The sequence below is a fragment of the Pezoporus flaviventris genome, unplaced genomic scaffold, assembly GCF_033815535.1.
Source record: "Pezoporus flaviventris isolate CSIRO_AGI_PZ_B2104156 unplaced genomic scaffold, CSIRO_AGI_Pfla_v1 ptg000007l, whole genome shotgun sequence".
Taxonomy (NCBI): domain Eukaryota; kingdom Metazoa; phylum Chordata; class Aves; order Psittaciformes; family Psittacidae; genus Pezoporus; species Pezoporus flaviventris.
In genome coordinates this window covers 9,472,049-9,495,970 of record NW_026892555.1, presented here as the reverse complement: position 1 = coordinate 9,495,970, position 23,922 = coordinate 9,472,049, and the positions used below count along the sequence as shown (strand labels likewise).

General features: G+C 47.1%; 1 long non-coding RNA gene across 2 annotated transcripts in view; it reads left to right on the top strand.

Annotated features, from left to right (window-relative positions):
- Positions 1–23,922, top strand: part of LOC133266298 (uncharacterized) — a 131,059-nt gene that overhangs the window by 88,416 nt on the left and 18,721 nt on the right. For both annotated transcript variants that reach the window (XR_009742307.1, XR_009742306.1), the window contains exon 3: positions 11,737–12,097. This is a non-coding gene — a long non-coding RNA (uncharacterized LOC133266298). The remainder of the gene's footprint in view (positions 1–11,736; positions 12,098–23,922) is intronic.

Sequence of the window (23,922 nt, the reverse complement as noted above, 5' to 3'; positions counted from 1 at the left end):
ATGGTGAGGTCTACTCCACATTACATATCTCCTGCTTCCCAGAAATGCCTTCTCCTGGTGAGCCTGGTCCGTAGTTGTTTAACCTGGACCTTGGACACAGAGGGTTTGTGACTAGACAGGAGTAACAAAAACCCTCAGTGCTTTTCAGTGTTTTTTGCTTGCAAACATCAATGTTATGTCGTGGATGGGGAAACTGAGGCACATCTGTCACCTTTTCTGACAGCCCTTGCTCTCTGCAGAAAGTCTACATTCCTAAGCTCTAAACCCAGCTCATTTCTGATGGGGGCAGGAGGAAGGAAAGAAACAAGTGCTGTATTTCAGACTGCCCTCTTAGCAGGGACAGTGGCCACTGCTTTCCATGCTGTGTGAAGGTTGGGCACACCCCGCTCTGGGAAATACAGTGGTGCTGAACAACTGCCCCGGCTCGCCTGCCAGGAACTCATACCCTGCAGCCAGGCAGCCTGGTGGAATGGAGAGACTTGTGCTAAACCAGTCCTGCCTTCTCCTCTGCCGGCGGCTGGTTGGGCAATGCTGGATGGGTTGCTCAGCCTTTCTGAATTGCAGTTTCTCCATCGGGATGACGATGCTAGCAGTGCTTAGAGTCTTTTAAGTGCTCTGAGATCTATGGAATGGAATTAAAAGAGATAGGAGTGGGGATGGGGGTGTGTCAGGTGCAAGTGTTGAGAATTTAATTGGGAAATCTTGTCTATCATATCACCTTTGTATTTATCCTGTTGCTCCTGTTGGCTTTCTAGAGCTAGATCAAGACGGGTTAACACAAGGCCCTGAACCTTGCTGTGCTTCTGGCTGAGGCTTGACATCGTTACTGTGCTGACAGCAGTGGCACAGATGATAAAAAAATATTTGTGTCTTCTGGAATAACACATCTGGAGATTACATTTACATTTGGAGAAGAGGTCCTGGCACTCTGATCTCAGATCAACTGCAGATAACGGAGTATTGAAATCCTAGGACGATGCTCAATCCTTTCATAGCATCCTTGCTGCACCAGCATTTCTCCATGGGATTTTCTCGTCCAGCAGTGCGTGCTCCGCTGCCATTTCAGGTCTCAGACCAGGCAGGGCATAGCTGGTGACTCCACACTTGCTCAGCAACTGCTGCATCCCTCTCCTGTGATCTCTGGCTGAGCTCAGCCCCGCGTGTACGCACACGCAGGGGAGCGGGGTGAGCGCCGACAATCCTTCCTCCTCCTCCCCGGTGCTGGGGCTGGCTGGTGAGCCAGCATCAAAGCAAAGCTTCCAAACCGTGTCTGTGTTCTCGGAGGCTGCCTGGCTCCGGCGTTGGCTCTCGCTGGCGTTGAAGCCTGCCTGGGAATGGGCGCGACTCCCGCATAGCTCCTGGGTCGACTCTCATTAGGAAGGGTGTGTGCTCCATAGAGGGTGAGCTGTGCCTCTCCTCCTGTTTGGCCGTGGAGCAGCCGGGCTGCGGAGCCAGGGTGCAGAGCTGGGTTTCTTCCCCAGGGCTTGTTCTCACCAGCGCTCGCACTGGCTGGCAGCCCTGGGCATTGCTGGGCTGTGATTAACAGCAGGGTGGTAAAGCCCTGCATGGCCAAGCTCCTCCTGTGCACGCTGGGCTGTTCTGCTGGACCCCTGGGTGAGTGCCCCATCTGCTCTGTGGTTTGGGGTGGAGGTCTTGCCCTAAGTTTCCCCATGCGCTCTGTGGTGGTGAAAGACATCTCCAGGGCAGAAGTCATGGCCCCCAGTTCTGGTGCTGCTATCCTGCAGGGTCCTCCCAGAGCTGGTGTACCCAAACTGGGTACTTTGCTGGAAAAAGAGGGGTGTCACTGAGTGTCAGAGCCAAGAAGGGAGTTGTTCTGCCCCTTCCAAAGTGGAGAGAGCCAGGCTTCAGAAGCTCCCCAGGGATGGTTGCCAGCTTGGCAGAGCTCAGCATTACTGAGGTTACTGGGTGAAACACCGCTGTCCTGTCCCCGTGTCTTCCCACTGACCTGTGTCATCATCACTCATGCTTCAGACCCATCACAGTGTAGCACCCAGAGCAGCTCAGGTGCTTTTAGGAGGTAGGGTGTGTGTATTGCTTGCTGATCTCTTTCAAGGAGGAGGAAGAGGTTGCCCAGAAAAGCTGTAGATGCCCCATCCCTGGAAACATTCAAAGTCAGGTTGGATGGGGCTCTGAGCAACCTGATCTAGTTCAGTATATTCCTGCTTATTGCCGGGGGGGTGGACTAGGTGACCTTTAAAGGTCTCTTCTAGCCCAAACCATTCTGTGATTCAATGAGGGCAACTTGCAGCCTGACTAACCCAGAAGGGCAATGGTGGTGTGCAGAGCATCTCCCTGGCCCTGGCATAGAGCTGCAGGAGCTGCAGGAGTGGAGGACCCATGCTGACCCAGCACATGTAGTGTGTGCAGCGAGGGGGTGGTGTGTGTTTAGGGGAGATCTGAGCACTCTCTTTGCTCAGTTGCAAATTCCTCCCCAGTGGATGGCTCAGGGCCTTTTTAGAGGCCATCACTAAGTAATGCAGATCCTGCTCTTTGGTATCAGCATACATCAGTCTCCAAACTTCCTGCAGAGGCAAAGCACAGGGGTTTTCGTGCATCTTCCCACAGGAGGTGCCTTTCTGGGCATCGAAGGACATCTGAATTTTTTGGGACATAGCATGAGTACTTTCAGCAGATAATAAAATAAATGCGCATATTTGTCCCACGTGGGTATATAAGAAGGTACAAGATAACTGCACTTGAAGGGATCAGCATCTTATTACTTCTTCACTGCTTGTTCTCCAGGGAAACTGAGGTTGTCCTGTGTTGACTCTGGTGTATACCAAGCTTCATCCATGGGTTCAACTGTTTAGCATCTAGCCAGAAATAGCTTGTGTTGGGTTTGCAGCCTATACTTCTGGCTGATTCCTCCGGTGCTATGGGGTCATGCAGTAAGCCAGTCAACTGAGAAATAGGATAACTTAGCCAAATTCAATCTAATTTTTGGACAGTGCATATAAATACATCTAGTCATTACAGATAAAAGCCCATGGCCATGTTTGGTGGGTCATCCCCTTCAGCAGCCAAGCAGTGTTACCATGAAATCCAGGCATCCTTCTGCACTGCTGCATCTGAAACCATTTCAGGCTGCTGACAGCAAAGGATATCACTGAACCCACTTAGAAGGGGGACCCATCTAGCTGATATTACTCCATTTTTAATTTCCCCTGGATTGTTATTGTGTAGATTTGGTTCCCCAATCCAGTTTGTGGTCTTGCATGGCAAACTGGCGTGTGTTGGCACGGCTGAGAGGGAGGAACGAATGGAAACAAGATCACGGTGCCAAAAAGCTTGTGGGGGAGACTCCCAGGCGTAATCGCACCGAAACCTGGGGAGTTGCACCTGAACCAGGAACCTCCTCGGGCTTCCTGCCTCTCTGCTCTGCCCCATTCCCCAGGGTGGTTTGGTTGGATGATGGTAAATGGGAAAGCCTCCGCACCCAGGTACCTACACACACAGTTTGTTACTTTGCTCTCTTGCTTTTAGAGCTAACAGCACAAAGTGGTGGAGGTTGGGAGAATTTTCCATACTTTTTACATCCTCATTTTTTTCCCTATTTGTATTCCATCTTGATACTGTATCAGCATCGGTCCAGAGCAAGACCATCCCTGCTAGGTATGAGGTTGAGAGGAGCTGGGACCCATACCAGGCTCAGAGCCTGGACGTCCACAATGGCTTTTTTTGTTCTTGTTGCCCCAGGTGAGCCAAGATCCCCCTTGAAGAAGCTGTATTTCTGTATAGCTTGCGTGGAGCTGGGTTTTGAACCTTTTGCTGGCTCTTTTCTCAGCAGTGGGTTGCTTGCCAGCATCCTTGCTGCAGCACAGGGATGGAGCCACTGATGTTCCTGCTCGTTGCAGGGGGATTGGACTAGATGACCTCTAAAGGTCCCTTCCAAACTAAACCATTCTATGAGTCTGTGATTCCCAGTACTCTGGTCCAGCAGGTGACTCTTTGTAACTGGTCTGAGGGAACCCCTTTTGGAAAGAGTGGAGAAGGGGACACATCCTTCCCCTCTGCAGCCTAATTCCAGCCTGTGGCATTTCTGAGATGCACCATTTCCCCCAGCATTGTGCATTTAACACCAAACCTTTTTTCTTTGATTGAGGGCTTTTAAGCAGGACGTGATACTCCTGTGCTAGCCAAATGGCTTTGATTCTGCCATGCAATGTGGTGTACATGAGTCCAGGTTAGAGGGGTTATAAACACCCATTCCTTTGCAGAAGTTGAGAGTAAATGAAATCAAAGCTCACTACTGCAGTTCTAATTTTTCCTAATGGTCCATGTGGTTTTTTGCACTTCTTACTGGATGCAAGGGGATGTTGCATCAGTGTGTACATGCTATGTCCTTTGCTAGTCCACAGCTCTCATGCCAGGTTCAAGAGGGGGTGCTAACAACAGCTTGGTCTAAAAAAGGTGTATTTATATAAATCCTGGAGACAAATCACTCTAATGGGTGGTGACTTGCAGCAAACTTGTAGCCAGAGGAGGACGGATGGTTTTGAGCAGGGGTGTTGTGACCTGAAACTTAAGCCTGTGACTGGGTCACTGCCCTTCTTTCAAGTTGTTTTCACTGGGGTGGAAGCTTTCTTGTTACGCATGGAGTTGCATCCAGGGAGGATCTGAAAAGGTCGCTTAACCCTTTGCAGTGAAAGCAGAAAGGAATGATAATACAATAAATCCAGACCAAGCCAACCATCCCCCCAAAAAGACCTTGAAAGGCTGAAAAATACCCCACGAGGAGAATGCTGGGTTTGTATTGTTCAGCAAACAGCCTGAATTTGGGTTGGGGTTGCATCAAAGCTTTATACTGAAATTCAGTGCCATTTGGGAGGTAGCGCAGGTAACAATTCCCTTCATCTTTGCTTTAATGTGTTTGACTGAATTACAGTGCAAATCCTGGGCTGTATAAATACCAAGCAGGAGGAAAAAAAAAAGCCCAGCAGAAACCACAGGCATTGTTCAGGCAGTTCTTTGATGTAGTTCACCCATGAATATAAACTGTGAGCCTTGTGGGATGGTTTTGGGCTAAAAGGGGCTTGAGACTGGTTTGTTGGGTGCCTTATAAAAACACTTCATAGACGTTTCCCTTCCCATCCTTTCTCTCTTAACGTGTGTGCTTTGCAGAAGAGGTGTTTGTACTCTCCCAAGATTTTGCTGCACGAATACAGGTTGGGTTCCACAATTTGTGCATACATTGAACACCTTGAATGAGATAAGTCTGGGTTCAGGCGCTGCTGGAGCCATCTACATTAGCATCTTGGCTTTCACTGTGCTGGTCAAGAATGATGTCTCGCTTGGGGCATATCCTGCAGGCGCTGTTGGAGTCAGGAATGGGACTGCATTGGCAGGGCAGCAAGGGAGGAAGGGACAGGGTGATTTGGCAGCTGGGCTGTTTGTTTGGGAGTGTGTGGGGAGGACTAGCCCATGAAGCTTGGGAATGAATTTGGCCTGGTACTTAAGTACCAGCTCCCAGGAAATTGCCATCAGGGTAATTAGTGTGTGCTGACTTATTTGTACAATGATAACAGCAGGAAAGTATTGAAGCAGGAAAACCAAACACATTATTCATCTGAACCTTCAATCCCCAGCCTTTACCTGACAGTTCACTATTTGCAATATGCAGGTCTATTTTTAGGCTTCCGAGCCAGGCAGGCTGTTTTCTTCTTTGTTTGTTTTGCGTTTTGGTTTTTATTTTGCTGACATAAATTGGAAATGGATCTGGGCTTAGAGATAAACAAGTGCATTTTAAAAATAAACCTTTTGAGTACCAAGGAGTCTTCTGTGGGAGCAATGAAGCATCGGTACAAGGCTTTCAAAACTTGTGCCCTGGATACGAGAATGATACTAGATATGAGATCCCTGTTGCTATTGGAAGTACTTGGTGTGACCATGAGCATCTTCTTCAGCCCAGGTTTCCCTGCTCAGTGATGAGCACTTTGTAAGGAGCCAGTTTAGAATTGCCCTTTGAGATCTGAGCACCAAGGAGAAGGTTTAGTAACTTGGGTAATAATTATTACTAATGAGGCTGTGGGAGAATGACATGGGGTCACAGGAGTTTGTGGTCGTGAGGCATTCAAAGAGGATGTTTGGGGAAGGGCATCCTTACATGGTGTGAGTATATGGAAGAGCTGTTAGAAAGCAGGAGGTGTTGGAAAACCATGGAAAAAAGTGGGTGTGGAGAAACGGGCGGATTCACCTTGGAATGGAAACAATGGGGATGAAAGTATTTGCTCTGCCCTTCCTTTCCATTTTCCCCTCTCCTTTTTACAGCGGTGTCACCCCCAGCCACCTGCAGCAGGGATTCCCTGCCAGGCACTTGTGCTAAATCCTTTGAAAGCTCCTCTTCTCCTTTGGTGATTAGAAGGAAATAAAAAGGGTGGGGGCAGAAGACAGGCTGTCTGCAGGGAAGGGAGCTCAGGGGCCCCAGGGTTTCTCCTGGAGAAGAGTTTTGTGAACAGCTGAGGAAATCACCAGGCAAAGCACCTCCCGCAGCCAGCAGCTATATCACAGGCGCCCCTAGCCGCAAATGAAATGCAGATAAATCAGAGTTAAAGTGCCTTTTTTAAATACCAAAGGCTTTTAAGTATTTCGAGCCAGCCATCAAAAAGGTGACTTGCCATCTCCATATCTTGAGATCTTTGCATGGAGCCTGCATGCCTCCCTGGAAGGTGAGGCTTAGGCAAGCAGCAGCAATGCAGCTCAAATCAAAGGTAAATGAGTGAAACTTGTGACCTCCCTTATGCAAGATTCAGCCTGGGTGACTCAGTAGTCCTTAAAGTCTTAGGAATTGATTCCCATGCTTTGCAGCCCCAAAAGCTCATCCCCATCCCTAGCACTCCCAGCCTTTTTCAGCTGTGTGCAGGTCCAGGGTTGGAGGAGGCTGGGTTTGACTGCAGTCTCCTGGTTTCTTAGGGAGCAGTAGGTTAGTTTACTCTCTTAATGCTATTGCTGTAACAGTGGATGGGGTTGCACATTTTAAGCCCTGAAGGAAGAAGAAACGGGTGAGGGAAGGTATTGGAAATGCACAACCATAAACCAACATCATGATGATGGAAACTTCATACAAACCAGCCAGGAACTATGATTTGCTTTCTGCTTGCAGGAAGGGCTGGACCAGGGCATTTGCATCCTTAGGGCTTTTCAGCTGTTTAAGGGAAAATGCAGTAAGGGGCTGCATCCTGGGACATGCTTTTGAGGCTTAGGAGAACCCAGCAGATGTGTAAATACTGGAGTTGAGAAGTACAAAGGAAACCTGGAATCCTAAATATGATTAACATCAATGGGTGTTTCAGAGTTTGGAGCTTTGTTCCTTTAGTTCAAGTGCCTCTAGTCAGGAGAGTTTTATGTGCTTTTCATAGAATCATAGACCAGCCCAGGTTGGAAGGGATCTTGAAAGTTCATCAGGTCCAACACGTGGGAAGGGTAACCTAGGTGAGATTGTCTAGCACCTTGTCGATCTTGAAAACCTCCAGTGATGGGGACTCCATCACTTCCCCAGGGAGGTCGTTCCAGGGTATGATTTTTCTCACTGTAAAAAGCGTATTTCCTATACTGTGCTTTGTTTCTGCCCCATCAGTGTAATGTTTTTACTTGCTTTGGTCTGGTTCTGATTTTTCCTAGTTCTTTAGCTGGAAAACAAAATATCAGTGTGGATTTCTGTTGTAACAGCATCTCACTTTGCTGCTCATGGTGGGAATCTGGCGCTTTTGTTGCTCTTCAGCAAAACCCACATCTTGATAGTGATGGGGTGCAGATTGACCTCTGGGGCTGTAAGGGCCCAACCACTGATAATTTGGCCTCTTTGTTCTTTGTACCACATTAATTTTTAGGTTTTAAGGTCATGGTGCTTGTTTAGTCTGACTTGCTGTGTAACAGATATTCCTTGAATTAGTTTCCACTCTGGGTTCATCAGTTGTGGACGGACCCAGATGTGCGTTTTTGGGGTGGAATCCAATCTCACTCTAAGCATCGACAGTGCTGGATCACTGGCCATGCCAGTTGTGGCACTTTTCCCTCTGTTAATTACCTGCAGTGTTGGAAAACGGTACCTTTGTTTCTAGTTTGTTTTCTGCCGAGCTTCAACTTTCAACCTTTGGTCTTGTTATGCCTGTGTCTGGTAGGCTGAAGAGCACTCTTCCTGACAGGTACTTACAGGCTGCGAGGTACCTTTTAACTTTCTCTTTGATTGACTTCCTTGAGCTCCTCGGTACAAGCCTGGTTTTGTTCTTGCGGCTGTCCTCTGAACTCACTCCAGTTTTCCCAGCATTTTTCTTGCAGCGTGGGTACAAGCATTAAACCTCACACTCCCATCGGCTGTGCCAACCCAAGGCCCAAAGATAACAGGGCCTCTCTGCTGGTACGTGACATCCTTCATTTGGATGGCCAAGCATTGCAGACCTGCCTTGAAGCTCATGTTGGGCTAATTATGCCTCTTGCCTCAGCCAGTCCTGTAGGCCTTGTGTGTTTGAAAAGTTTCCATGTAGCCATTTGTTTTATGCGCCAAACATCTCATTAGTCTTTTTGATGTATTTTTCCCTTGGTTTGTATTCTGAAAGGAGTTGTAGTTTAACATTTCTCACTGTACCAGCCGCATGTCAAAAATCTTAATATAGCTGAGAGTTGCTAGGAATGTATTCCACAGAACTGAGGGGAAGGCAAGTGGTTCCCAACAGGGAAATAACACTGAGATGTATCTCCAGTGTTTGGTGGGACAGGATAGACTGCATGCCACTGGGCTCCAGAGTCCTGCAGGTTTTTTTTTAACTCTTCAGCTCTTAATGGATTGCTTTCTCCCATGGAAATTAACCATGGAGTTGGTTAACCTGCAAGTTCTGTGCCAGCCAGATCTGTTGCTGCTGGCTGTTGAGTGTAGCACCAAACCCTTTGCTTGAGAGTCATGGGCTGAGTGCCCCCCTGGAGGGTTTGGGTCAGTGTATTTCCAGATGTGAGACACAGAGGATTGGCTGTATTTCCAATTGGGGTGCTTTTACTATCAGTTTTATGTTGTTTCTTACGTATTTATAATGACTCAGAGGAAACAGAGGTGTTGATCTGAATGGCAACCTGGAAAGCCTTTTGGTAATAACAACCAGATGTTTCCTTAGCACATCTGCTTAAACCACTGTTGAAGTCAGTGCCTTCAGCAGCCCTGCTGGTGCATTTTGCTGCCTGCTGCTATGTGTGATGCTAATTTACGAGCGATGCAGGAATCAGGTAGTGGCAGAAGCAGGGACATCCAGCTGCTGAGGAGCTGCGGAGAGGAAGGCACTCCAGACTGTAACCCAAATTATTCTTGCTTTTACCATTCAGATAGGGTGTTTGGAGGTAGTCTAGCATGTAATCGTAAGTACTATGCCCCAGGTTTGCCTGGTTACACGTCACTGTCTGTGTGTGCTGCTGCAGCTGAGCCATGTGGGCGAGAACATTGTCCATCTGAACATTGACTTCAGCCAAGAACAGGACAAGTTCTGCTTGTACAGAGACCAATGTGTGAAAAGATACTCCTGCCTGTCCCCTTATTTGCGGGAAGCTGTTCCACTCCCCGGTTGTATCCGTGTTTAGCACTTCAACACTGCCTTGCTAATCCCTGTGCCAGGATTCTCAGCATGTGGTGTTCCTCCCAGGGAGGGTCAGCTTTGGGACAGCTCCACTGCCTCGTGCCAGGGCTTTGGGCAGCCAGGATGCTACTGGAAGCTGTGCTTTTAATGTCACTGTGTCGGCATCGTGCCCTGCCTTGGGGAATATCATTGGCAGCCTGAGGGTAACACTGCAATTCCAGATGCCCTGTGCCATGCAGTCTCTTTCTAGGCTGCACATTGCAAGCCCTTGTTTTATGGTCACAGCCCTTCCAGCCCTAGTGTGTGCTGCAGCGCCTGACAACGCACTGCTCTTTCTCCCTCTTCCTCAATGACTTCTACACGTCACAGAGCACATGTCTTCAGAGCAGAGCAGTTTGTGTTGCTCACTGGAAAGCAATGATGTGGACACTTTGTCTTGAAAGGTACTTGGCAGCCACAAGAAAAAGGAACTCATCACCCAAAATTAGGGCTAGTGTGTCATCTCCTTGCAGGGGTGGTGAGGTGATGTTGCAGGTTGTGCATGTTAAAATCGGGAAGAAGGTGGAAGCATGTGGTTGGGGTGTAACAAAGGACTTCAATGGAGAGGAGACGTTGATGTGGTAGGTGAGATGGATGGCCCAAAGGTGAAGATCTCATCCTATTCATGTTTCTTCCCTTCCAACGCATGACACACACAGCACCATGACCTGGCCAAGGATGGGCCATCAAGTATGTGTGGTTACAGGCAGGGAGCAAGCCTGGGAAAGTGCTTTGCAGGATGGAGATGGATGTGACGAATAATGATGTATGACCCAAGAGGAGCCTACAGTAGCTTGGTATGTCTGTGTGGGGCATTTAGAGAGCTGGGCCCAGAAACAGCACAGCAGGTCTTGGAGCAGAAGAAGCATATAAACGCTTGACATGTAAATATAGAAAGCAGCAAGAGATGGTCAGAAAAACCCATCTCTGGAGTTGTGGATGTTATTGCCACCGTCATGGCTGAGGGCTTACAATTCCTATCTTTCTGCTGTGTTTCTGTTTCTGTCTGTACACAAAAAAATGCTAGTTTTGACAAACTTAGAATTTAATCTAGGTCTGATTTTTGGAGGCTTTCCTGTCTTGTCACTGGACGAGTCTTTTGCATCCATGGATCAATGTCACATTAGTATTAATCAACATGCAATGTAGTCTGTTTACTAGTCTATATGAACCTTATATGAAGGTTCTAGTCTATATGAATCTAGACATAGTAGTCTATATGAATAGACTATATGAATAGACATACCAATGTGAATATAGTCTATATGAGTAGACATACTAATCTATATGAATCTAGACATACTACTCTGTATGAATCTATATGAATCTTTAGTTGAGCACTGGAATGGTTTTAGGTAGAATTCAAATGTAGAAGTAACTGTATTGCATTGTGTATTAAAATCATTTAATTTGATGAAAGTAGCTCGGTGTTTCCTTTGTCGGCATTTGAACTGACTGGGTACTTTTCACCATTATGCCACCATGCTGAAGTTCAGTGCACCCTCAGGAGAGAGACAGCTTCAATAAATCCTCCTTTTTGAGGAAAGTAGAGTAAAATTTTGGAGAGGGTTTGCCTCTGGCAGTACCTAAACTTTCCAGCTGCATTGGTATTTGAAATGACTCTTTGTTTCTAAAGCAAGTTACATTGAAAAGTGTAAAAGTTAATGACACCAAAGGGAAAAATTCCAACTGTTGAAACAAAGTGCTTCAGATCAAAGCTAGTTTGAATTTAACAATCTTCAAAATGTCAAGGTTTTTTATCTTCATTTTTCCCCCCACTCATTTATAATGGGGAAAAAAAAGGTCTTGAAACCCTCCAAGGATGATAGAACTGGGGTTTTTTTAAGCTATCTTTGACATAGAATCATAGAGCTCGGATTGGAAGGGACCTTCAAAGGTCATCTAGTCCAACCCCTTGTTCATCTCTGTTTGAGTACTACCTTCTGTTGGCTGAATTTGTAGGCACGAACAAGGTGTTCTTTCATCAATACTGCAGGGTCAGGGTATCCCCTGAAGGGTGAACCAGACATTATTCTTATAATACTAACAGAAATCATGTATAAAACCTGAACATTTGTCAGTCTGTCCCTATCCAGGTATTAAAATTGTATTTTCCTTACAGGTGCATCCACAGTTGGGATGATGGAGCCTGACGAGCCACAGTTTCACTTGGATTACAGTATTTCAGACTTCCTGAACTTGCCCTCCCCTAGTCCTTGGGGGCAGGGGAGCTTAAGTTTGTATCTCCAATATCACACAAGGAGAAAGAATGGAGTTGGCTGCTTTGCACAAGTAACTAGAATCAATGTTGTGTTGCTGTTGGGAGCACTCAGAAGGAGAAAAGACTGGAGTCTAGCTCTCATTTTAGAGAGGATTTTGTCCAATAGGAATATGCAGAAGGGAAGATACAGGAAGAAGGAGGAGAGGTGGTGATACAAGGCATCTTCCTGACCTCCAGAATGGGACTGCAGCTTCATAACAAGGTAAAAATAACAACCCAAACCACCCAAACGTTTTCTCTCCTTCCTATCCCAGTCAAATATCCACCAGGCAAAAAGTGGGATGAGTCCAGACATTGATTTTTGATCGAGTGATTTCTCTTTTTGCTCCCAACCTCCATCCTTTTCCCCTGTCCTCTTCCCGTGTCCTATGTCACCCGTACCTGCCTCTGCAGAGCCCATTGCAGAGGCCAGCAGACACTTGAGCAGGCTTCATGTAAAAATGATCAGCAAATCTCTATAGTCTTACTTCTCCGTGTATCTGAGACTTAACTTTTCAAGCATCTGTTTTGTCACAGACATACATATTAAACGCGTTGCTTCTGGAGAAGTCTTTGTGCCTTTACTTTATGCCAGAAGAACTTGGTGCCTTATTTTTGGAAGTGAGGATGACAAGTCTCACACTCACCTGCACTGTTTGCAGCTCCAGAGCACAGTAGTATTTTCCAGACTGATGATACACGAAGAGCTGTATGTATTGCACTGCCTCAATCCAAAGCCGCAAGAGGAGAGAGACAGGAGCTGAAAAAAACAGAGCAAACTTTCCTGTTTTCAATTTATCACCTTTGGAGAACTGAAAAACATTGGTTGCAGAAAAGAAAGTTGAAGCTTGATTTCTCTTTTAGCTTTTCTTCTGCTGCAAATGATTTTTCTCATAAACATGTGTGGGTTGTTGCTTGTTGTGCCCTGGGCTCTGGAGCACTCCAGGCATTCCTCAGAGGAGAAGGCTGGCCAGAGGGATGTCTTAAGCTTGGTCTCTTCTAGCAATACAACTCAATGGGCATGAGGGACATGTGGCTTTGCTCTGCTGCATGTTGTGCAGTCTGGCTGGTTCATGTGAAGGCTGTATGGTGGTGAGTGTGGAAAGCGTTCATCAGACTCTTACTCTGAGGTTTCTGTGTGATGTTGTCATGATGGCAGTGATGAAGGCCATGCCAGGATGTGCATGTAGACCTTCCGTAATAAATCTGGCAGTGATGGAAAATGCTGAATTGAACTCCAGTGAGTTTAAAATCCCCTGATTTTTTGCAGATCAGAGGTTTTTTCATCCCTGTCACCCCATGTCTCAGCACAGATGGAAGGACCATCTCTTAGGATTAGCAAGAAGTTTATCATCTCTGTGACTCATTCAGTTGTTGGTTTAACTGCTGATATTTCCAGTGAGAATGCCAATGACATGGGTAGATCTCGTGATGGGAAGGTACTACTGGCCAGGAAACAACACTGATTTCACATCAGTGAAGAGACTGTCTATGACAAAGTGCATGTCTACTACATCTCTACGGCGGGTTTGAATCAGAGAGAGGAAGGCTGCTTTAAAAATCTGTGTCTGGCCCAGTTCTTTGGAAGCACCAAATTGAGATATCTGCAAGCCAAGTGTGAATTTCTGTTTCAGAGTGGACATTTGGATGTTAATCAGTTTGAGAGTGAAATCCTCCCATTGAAAAGGGATTGTGTGGGATCACGTGATACACATTGAACAATAGCCATGGTTTTGAAGATGAGAGGGAATATAAGTAGCTGCACAGAGAGAGTTTGATGTCTCCCTTGATGATAACCAAGAGATGAAAGATGGTAAGAAACAGCTCTCTAGGGGAGAGCCTTCCCCGGCAGGTCCTTCCAGTAAGCAGTGGTTAAATGTGCTAAGAACTCCTTGGGGGTGTCCTTGAGTTATCCCTATGGATCAGATGCTCCTGTCAAAGCTCAGGTCGGTGAGTTCATTACTCTGAGCAACCTAAGTCAGGCATTGTCTTGCCCAGTGCCATGTTTATATGGATTAGCCCAGGTCACTTAAATCAGAGGTGCTAAGTTGGATTTGGCAGAGGAACATTGCAGCACTGAGTGGACTGATGGTCCTGCTCTATCAGCAAGGGCTTCTCTCAGGAGACTGGAGTTCAGCCATCGTTCCTGTGTAATTCTGTCACGTAACCCCTCCTTTTCCTCCCCTGGAAAGCATCTGTTGGCACTTCGTAAAGCACCAGTCATACCTGTGAGTACAAGTCCCTGTGTAGCAAGTAGGATTTAAGAGGAGCAGACCTTAGAAAATCCCACACAGCCCCATCTTCATTAGTCGTGTAGTGTTATTGTCTCCTTGGTGGCTTGATGTGTGGAGAGACGTACAAGCCCTTGTATCTCTCCAAAGAAGGATGGAGTGTAATTTGGCGTTTATTATTTCATTGCATCAGCTTTTCTGAGTCTGGGAGTGCTCTTAGCACAAGCAAATAAATTACCCGTCTCATTTTGCTGCGTGCTCTGCAGCCAGCCATATGTTTGAGCCTGATAGAGATTCTTATCTTGTGGGCTAAAATTACTCAATGGAGGATGACATTTCTTATCAAGGGCTTTGCTGAATCAGAGAGTGGCCCTGGCACCCAGCTCTGAGACACCGCTCCTCTTTGTCCAGCCTCCAGGCCTGGCGATAAATGGATTTGTGTCTGTAGGTCAGAGGTGCTTGCGTCAAGGTTTTGTTGCAGATGGAGGCTCTGAGGATTGTGCGTGTGCCCAGGAGGACATGGGATTGAGGAGGGGAAGTGAGGATGTCCTTTTAACTAAAACAGAAGGGCGTACATCTGTGCAAACACATCTTTGCTTGGAAGGTCCTTGTATGCACTGCTAATAACTTCAGGCTTCACAGCCAGTAGGAGCCAGGGACCCTCTTCTCCCACTGCACACAAAGTCTTTTGCTTCAAATTAGGTGGTATGAATAACCACCTCCTCCTACCAGCAGCTGTAGCTTTTCTAGACTTACACCTTGCATAAAGCTTTGCCTCTCCATCCTACCGCCTCTTTAATGGATGGGTTATTTTCCCTCCTCTGTTTCTCATTCTCTCTTGAATGCTTTGGAGTTTATCTGGTACCTGCTGATGATTCAAGGTGTTCTCTGGCTGTTTACATAGGAGAGAGCCAGGGAAAAACAACTGTTCTCCATTACAGCTTCTTCCCACACAGCATCTTCCCTTTGCCTTCTCTTTGCAGTACAGAGCTGACAGCACGGGGTGTTCAGCTTCTGCAATGCATCCGCACAAAGCTCTAGATGGAGAGAGGAGGGACCTGTTGATGGATTGTCCTCTCCTATAGCTGAGCTCTGTCCACAAGGGCAGGTTTGTCCTGAGGAGCCCTCCTGGGCAGAAAGCAAGGCCAGCCACCCACCCAGCACCCAAGCATGGTCCAACTCTCCGTTAAGAGGTTTCTGGAAAGGCAGCTCTTAATTAGCATCTTTTTTTTCTCCTTGCAAGAGGGTGTCTTTGACATCCAGTACTCACAGTGTTGTACTAGGGACAGGGCCAGGACGTCTCAGCTCAGAGTGAATCTGGTAAAATGACCTCTTCCACAGAGACTGGATGTGCACCTTGGGTTTCTTCTGCTCAGTGTTGTCAAGTGAGTTTTTCTGTGACTATAGCAAGTTACTTCACTCACCCTTTAATTGCAAGTGTCTTCAAGCTGGCCTGTGGCAGCCATATAACGCACAGCAGGAGGTCAAATCCCAAGTGTCCAGCAAAAGACATTCTTTAGGTTGGTGTAAGTTTGACAACCATTCCGGATATGGTGAGGACATTATGGCTGAGGCTCCCACCATGAGCACCCTCACCGGCTCAGCCCTGGCATGCTCTTAAGAGCATGGGACAGGTTTTGAAGCGATGCTGCCTGGAGGAGACTGCTTCATTTCAAAGAGACAAACACCCGGCACTGCTTTCTGCATGATGCCCAGAGACAACAGCTCTATGTGGTGTGGGGAGGGACAAGACTGTGCTGTGAGTGACTCCTTGGGAAGACTCTGCTGCCATTTGCAGCATCCCCTTGGCATGGGACATCCCTCATGCAGGGTGATAGGGGCAGAGAACAGGGCTGGGGATGTGCAGCCTTCTTCCTGCTTCTGAAATAGCCTGGTTTTGAGTTTTTTCTGTGTCCTGCTTTCTGTCATGTGTCCCAGCACCCATCACAGCTCTCAGCATGGGGGGTCCCAGAACCTCTGGTTGTTGTCACACATGGGCTGGGTCCCTCTTCCTTTAGACTTTCTCTCTTCACCATTTTCCTCCCCCAAATCATGCTGAGTCACCCTGGCCTTGCTACAGAGACCTCGAGCTGGCCTGTCAGCCTCTGGCCCTGTGCCACTTGGTTGAGCAACCACTGTCCAAATACCATGCAGTCACGCTGGAATGGGGGGTCTCCAGGGAGGTGCATGACCAGCCAGCCCTTGGGCTTTGCTCCCCGGACGGGTCCAAATAACATCATAGCATAGTTATCACACCATGGGTTTTTCCCTGTTACCTGGCTCCAGCCAGCATAACCAGGTCACTCCCAGCTGAGCCAGCCCAGCTTGTCCAGCTGGGTGCCCGCTCCTCATCCTGCTGCAGCATCGTGTTGGATTCAGGCAGCATACTCACAGTGTGCACCCTGTATATCCAGTGGTGTGCACCTTATATATCCATGGTGTGTACCCAACCTATGTACTCACAGTGTGCACCCTGCATACCCATGGCTTGCACCGCTTATACCCACAGTGTGCAATCCACATATCCATGGCATCACAGCATGTACCCCACATACCCACGGCCATGCACCCAGTGTACCCATAGCACGTACATCTCCAGCATGCCAAGATTACATACCAGGTGGTACTTGGGGTGATGAAAAGAGCTCAAATCTTTGCTTTCAGTTCCCAGATTGAGTCTGCAGCTGGAAAAAAAAAAACAAACAAACTTGTCGTTTTGTTTGTCAGGTGATTTTTGTATGGAAGCCACCAGGGTACAGTCAACCTGGAACCTTCAGTACTCTTGCTGAAAGCCATTTTATGGGCTAAGCTTGCATGCTCAAAGAGGAAGGCTGAAGTGTTTCCATTGCTTGGCTGGGATGTTGTCAGTGCCCAGTTTTGGCCTGCTGTGGCACAGCCTTAGGTGACGTTGCAGCAGACACCTGTGGAGCAACCTGTGGTGTCTGTGCTTGACTGTACCTGGCAGCCATCCCACGTATAGCTTTTGGAGTACAGGAATAGGGACTGCATGGGCTGAACTACTAAATATTCCCAAATCCTCAAATCCCCACATCTGTCCAGCACCGCTACTGACAGCCAAGTAGGAGTCACTGAGTCTGGAAGAGCCTCCAAAACATCTGCTCCGTGATTAGAGCTTCCTAGTACCAGTATGGGCTCCTGCATGTGAAGCAGGACAAGGCGGCAGAAATCCATTACACTGTGGGGAAGAAGCGGATGAACTTGGTCCCTTGTTTTGAGCAGGTCAGAAAAAGATGCTGAGGACAAATGCTGTGTCCTACACCCTGCATTTGCTTGAGCAAACTCTCAGTGCCAGCTCTTCCCCATCCAGTTTCTGTCCTCACGACCAAATTGTGCTTGATCACTTTCCCACCTGATTTGTTACAGTAACAAACAGCTCATTTAGGTAATTGCCATCTAGCTTTAATTATGATTCTCCCTCCATGCCTTTTTATCCCAAAGGGGAAAAAAAAAGGGAGGTTCATTTTGATTGCTTCAGAGTATGGAGCGTGCAACCGGGTGCCCTTGACTTCGGCAGTGATTTAAGCGCACGTGTAAGTGCTTTCCTGATCAGAACCAAAACCACAGTAAATCTTGGTGACTCGCAGCGGGAGTCTTTCATCTGCAGGAAGCTCTGTGTAAGTGAAGGAAGCATTGACAGCTCTTGGAGCCAACAGAAAGAATGTGTAAATCCTGGCAAGGAGGTGCATTACTGTGGAGTTCAAAGCATGACAGGCTCCTCTATGTATTCTATCTCAGTTGTCAGAAGTTAGCTCTTAAAATGTGATGTTAGGGATGGGGACTGGGTTCTTCTGTGCTTTCTGAACTCTGCCAGCCATTCAGAGGGCGGCTACTGCCCTGTGCCACAAACTCCTGCTGGCTGAGCATCGTGGGATGCAGGATGAAGCTGTGCTGGAGTCACTCGTTTCCTTTGGTGCTGCAGGAGTAACTTTACAAAGCAGAGCTTTCTGTAGCTCAGGAAATGTTTTTCTGCTGACTGCATCCCTAGTTAGTGATTGGCCTCCCCCTCCGGGAGGTGAGGCAGGAAGAGTGAAGTTCTAGCTGAAGGTCTTTCAAAATTAGTCTGATTTTTATGTTTTGGCATTTTTTTTACTGATCCCTGGATTATTCTTTAAGGGACCTTTCACTGGGCTCTGCAGAATGATTCATTTCTTCTGACAGCTTTAAAGAGGGAAGTGTCCTGGTGATGCTGCACAACTCCAGAAGCCTGCATGGAATGCAGTCAGGTGGTAATGCCAGGAGGAAAGGATTAGAGGTGGAAACAAATGCAATTTATGCAAAGATATGAAGAAATTCAGCCCGGTGAGGGCATTGAGCAGCAAAACAGCTTCCCAAGGAGACACAGGGCATCATTGCTTCATTTGTGTGACACAGGGAAGGATCCAGCTCTCTTCCCCAGGGGATCGGCTGGTGCATCTTTTCCATCTCTAATGTCTCCGCTTCCTCCTATCTGATGTAAATAATTTATAAGGATTGAAACATGATCATGGGGCCATCTGTGCAGGAGGAAGGATAGAGCCTGGGGCCAGGCAGCATGCAGGAGACCTGGTACCTAGTGCAGTGCCTGTTCTTCATGGGCAGGATGCCAGGGGAGCAAGTGAGGTATAGGTGCCTGAGCCCTACTAAAGTCACCCACCTGGTTGTTTTGTTCTTTTCATCCTTTTCTCCATGTCTTCCCCACCCCTCGCCTTTTCCTTTTTCTGCTTCTTTTTTTTTAATCCTTCCTTTCTTTTCCTCCTTCTGTTTTTTTTTCCCTTTTCTCCACTGTTTACCACTATGTTCTGCATGTGAAATACTGACAGCTCTTTGCCAGGCAGTAGAAGCTTTTAGCTGTAATTGAGCTGCGGGTATTTTGGCTGCATAGGAACTAAACAAGGGGGCTGTTGCTTCTGTACTGGTCCTGCTTGAACCTGGTGATGAACAATCACCTGTCGATGCAGAAGGGAAGCCTGTGGAAAGCCGTGCTAGCAGTGGAGTGAGACATGGCTCAAGGTGGCAGTAGGCAGGAAGATGTTTCTCCCTCTTTGCCTTCAGTGTATGTAAGTAGCCAGTGAGGCGTGGTCTAGTATGGGTATGTGGTGAAGCTGCAGCAGAGTTTGACTGGCAGGTCCCAGGATGTTTGCACAGGTCCTTCATGCTCTCTGGAAAGCAGCATGAAGTCCAGCCACATCTTGCTAGTTGTGCTGTTCCCTTGCAGCACTTGTAGTCTTGCTCCTCACCTGGCGTTCCAGAGATTGGGGCAAGATGATGCAGAGTCCTTTTGCCATTCAGAAGGGTGGATTAGCAAACGTAGCAGCCAGACATGTTAATCAGAGAGATGAAATATAGAGCCCAGACTCAAGGAGTGGGCTCACCTCCAAGAGAGCTGCCTTTATCTACCCCAATGTCCTGATGGAATGGCTCTTCTGTAAGGAAAGGCTGGGGGAGTTAGGGTTGTTCAGCCTGGAGAAGGCTCTGGGAAGACCTTATTGTGGCCTTTCAATATGTAAAAGGACTTAAAAGATGGAGACAGACTTCTTACTAGGTCCTGTAGTGACAGGACAAGGGGCAACTGTTATAGACTGAAAGTGAATAGATTTAGATTGGACATAAGGAAGAAGCTTTTTACAATGGGGGTGCTGAGGCGCTGGCACAGGTTGCCCTGAGAAGCTGTGGCTGCCCTGTTCCATGTTCAAGACCAGGTTGGATGGGGCTTGGAGCAACCTGGTCTAGTGGAAGGTGTCCCTGCCCATGGCAGAGGGGTTGGTCTAAATGATCTTGAAATTCCCTTCTGACCCAAACCGTTTTCTGATTCCTCAAATCCTCAAGTTGTGATCCCCTATTGCAGTTGTACATTTGCATTAACTGAGAGGAAGGAAACATGGCAGTTTCAGTCCATTCAGTGTCAGGGACATGCTCATGCCAAGAAACTGGTGGCAGCTGCTGTGGCTTGGAGGTGGCAGGTTCAGCAGAAAGGTGGAGAATGATGAGCCCAGAGCCTGAGCATCCCTTCACCTGTATAGGTGATCTGGGTCAAAGCACCATAAAAGACCATGGGTGAATCATAGAATCATAGAATGACTTGAGTTTGAAGGGATCTTAAAGTTCATCCAGTTCCAGCCCCCTGCCATGGACAGGGACACCTTCCACCAGACAGAGTTGCTCAAAGCCCCATCAGAAACACTCTCTCAAAATACCACTCCTCTCCATGTTTCCAGGGAAACAGGTAAGACCACAAAATAGGACAGGAGTTGAACATAATCATATTGAAAAGTGGCATTTGCTGGTTTATTTCTCAATGGGCTTTCTCTTGGCAACTCTTTGGTTGCTGAAAGCTCATTTAAATGTGTGACTGCTTGTCCCTATGTCAGCCTTCTTGGTCATTCATGGAAGTAAATTGTAAATATATATATATTTAAACTCTGGGATTTCATTACAATCAGACACAGTCTCCTGTTTGTGCCATCTCAAATTTATCCTTCAGACAACATGCATAATCTTTCACACCATTTCAAAATACTGCAATAATTGTATTGTAGACTCAAGTATTATAATTATTTATTAGAGCAGGATGCTCATGGTTTCCTGAGACTCTATGGTATTTTTGGTTTTTGGCTTCTCTCTGAGACTCATGTAAACCACTCTTTATGTTCAGCAAAGCATCTGTTTTAGCTTCACGATTACTTTGTCTTCTAGACTGAAAGGGGCCTCAGAGCGTTTTAACCTCCTGCTTCCCCTGCCTTGTAATCTCCCCAGGGTTTGCCAGACTCCTTCCCAACATGAATGGGGGGCCGGAGAGGGAGGAGGGAAGTGGGGGGGATTTGCTTCCGATGAAGTCAGCCCAACTCCATCCTGCAGCGGGCGAGCCGGGAGGGACCCTCTGCATCCGCCACTACCGATGCTGCCAGCGCCGGATTAGGCAGCGCAGCCCTGGGCTGGGAAGCTGGTGGTGACTGTGCTCCCCCGCCGGCAGCCTTCCCATGGGAAGCTTTTCCCAACAGGAAGATGCATGAACTTGGTAAATAATTCCCAATGTCTTGCTAAAGTTTCCCTTTTCTTAATTTGATTTCACTTTGCTTATGAGTTGGGTGATTATTTTAACAAATTAAAAAAAACTTTTTCTTTTTTTTTTTTTGACAGTTTATGGTGTTTTTTTTTCCACTTTGAAGCTTCTTGTTTTACCTTTTAAGTAGATAAAATCCTTTGCTCCATCAGAGGTGCAGTGGATATTGGCTTTGGAGAGCACCTCCATCTTCATTTATTGTTTTATCCCAACATAAAGGGGTACTTAAAAATAGGTCATGGGTTTGAAAATGTTCTGTTTGAAAAAGAAGAAAGAGGTGTGCACCAGGTGTATCTTTCTCCCCAGGGTCGTAACTTGGTGCCACCTTCTTTTCACGTTCCCATTGGTTTGCACAGTACCACCCCTGAGTTCACATCAATAGCAAAGACCTACATCTGCCAAGGTCCTGGTCTGCAGCAGTCCTATAGCTGAATTACTGTGGTGAGCAAAGTGCAGAAGAGAGGGTTCATCCCCCTTTCTGCTGCAGAGTCCCACAGGAGATCAAACACCTCACCCAAACTCAAGGAGGATTACTGCATGGTAAAGCAAGGGCATCTTGAAGCACTGCCGACTGAGGATGTCCCAGCACCTCAGCCTTGAGCCTGGTCTTCTTCTGGGACCACTGGGGCTCAGTGGAAACTTGGGCTGCTTTGGGCTTTACTTCAGGTTTCTGAAGCACCTGCTCCTGACTGTGGTAAAGCACTTTACATCCACTAGAAAACATGGGGGACGGCAGAAGCCTTGAGTAGTTTGGTACCATAAAAGTGGGAAGGAAGGGAAACACAGAGGAGGAAGGTGGCTGTTCCTTCGTCCCTGTGTCTCTTCCTTTCTCCCTTCATCTCTCCATCCTTTGTCTTCCTGCTCAGTGCTCTGCCTCCAGGACAGCCTCTGCTCCGGGGGCTCTTGCCACCCCTCCTGCTTGGGAAGCCAGTTGTGCAGCCGATGGTGTTTTTGTTTGCTCACCTTAGAGATAAAGCGTGGGAACAGTTTCAGCCTGAGATGACAGTAGCTGACAGTTACATTTTACATCTATTTCAATTTTTGTTATCTTCCTGCAGCTATTTTCACAATTCTCATATGAAAGGTCTGCTTATCTCACTCCTGCCATGGTAGAAATGGCTAAAGAAAACATCCCTGTTTGTTTGTATTGAAACTGGTATGGTTTGTGGCTTTTATGGCTTTTATGGTTTTTTTACTGTTTTGCTTGGGGTTTTTTTATCATCTTGAACTCTTGAGCAGAAGGTAACAAAACACTCCAGGGCAGAGTCTTATCTCTTCTACATCAGTGCAAAGGTAGAATAACCTACTGTCATTTACCGTGGGATTGCATTGTCTCATTTTCAGACTGTCTATATGAGCAAATAGATGAAGCCTTCTGCAAATGCTGAAGCACATTAATTTTCCACTCCCTTTTCTTACTCATTAAGGTATGTTGCATTATAGTTATTACGAGGCAGGTCTACGGTAGCACAGCAGTTGCATCATCATTAAAGACAACCTTTTAAATGCTGCTGTACAAACAACTGCATCAGAGGGACAGATGTAGAGAGGTTATTTAGCATGCTGGGGCAACGCCAAGATTGCATCCACACAACTGCAGCTTGCATGGGTGGACTAGAGGTTGCATGCATATGGCTACCCTGCACGTAGCCATCAGCACTGTGAGGTTTCAAAACTAGCTTGGAAGCGGCAGCCTGAGTGGTGCAAGGGTTTGGCTGCTGGAGCTTCTCTGGGACATCAAGGATTTGGAAGAGAGGAGCTGTGTGTCCTCATTTCCTTTACTTCTTCTGATGGCTGGTGTGGTCTCCTGCTGCCAGGCCAATGATAGGAGATGTCCCTCAGCATGATCGTGGTGTTTGTCCAGCCTGGAAGGACTGTCAGGGACTTGATTTGTAATTAGTTTGACTGAAAGGATGCAGATTGAGGGAAGGAAGGGCTTGATTTTTGATGTCTGCTCTCAGGCACTGGGCTGAGACAGTGGCTGTCTGGTGAGGGGGCAGAGGGTTTTATAATGTCTTTACAAGTCTTTGTGTTGCTGGTCATTAGCTAGATGCAAATACTAAGTTTTTTAAATCGACTAAAGTTTGCATGGAGTAAATGAGTCATTTCCCCCTTTGCCATGGTCTGCCTGCCTGCAGATGAGTGCTGGGCGTGAGTGGTGCACTGAAAGCTTCTCTTGCTGCTCTGCTCCAGCAGCTCTGGGTCAACTGGACATCATTTCCAAAGCTTGCGTTCCTTTGATCACCAACCAGTGAACTCAGCTATTTAAGTAAATGTTACAGCTTTCTGGGAACTGCCACCTGAGTTGCCACAAAAACACTGTGAAATTATTGTCAGGGAGCCAGCCTGGCTGACACAGGAACCTTTTCCACTTGCATGGAGATGCAGGAGAGGACCTCTCGTTGCTCCCGGATGTTGAGGAATTCACCCCACAGCCTTTCTGAGAAGTGGTTTTTCTGCCTGCTTTGTAAACCGTGAAAATGAAACACTCAGATGAAGAGATTTACCCAAGATCATGTAGGACGTTGTTGCGCTTGAGATCAGAATCTTCAACTTCCGTGTCCCAGTTTTGCTCTCCATCTATTCACACACTGATGCTATTTTAAGCCTCTTAAGTAACCATGTTGTTTGTAATTAGCTTCACTAATAACTGCTCTCCATACACTGCAGGTCCTACCAGCGGAGCAGCACGCTCTTCCGAGCAAAGCTAAACACTAGGGCGGCTAATAAAAGGCATCCGTATTTCAAACCGGTTGT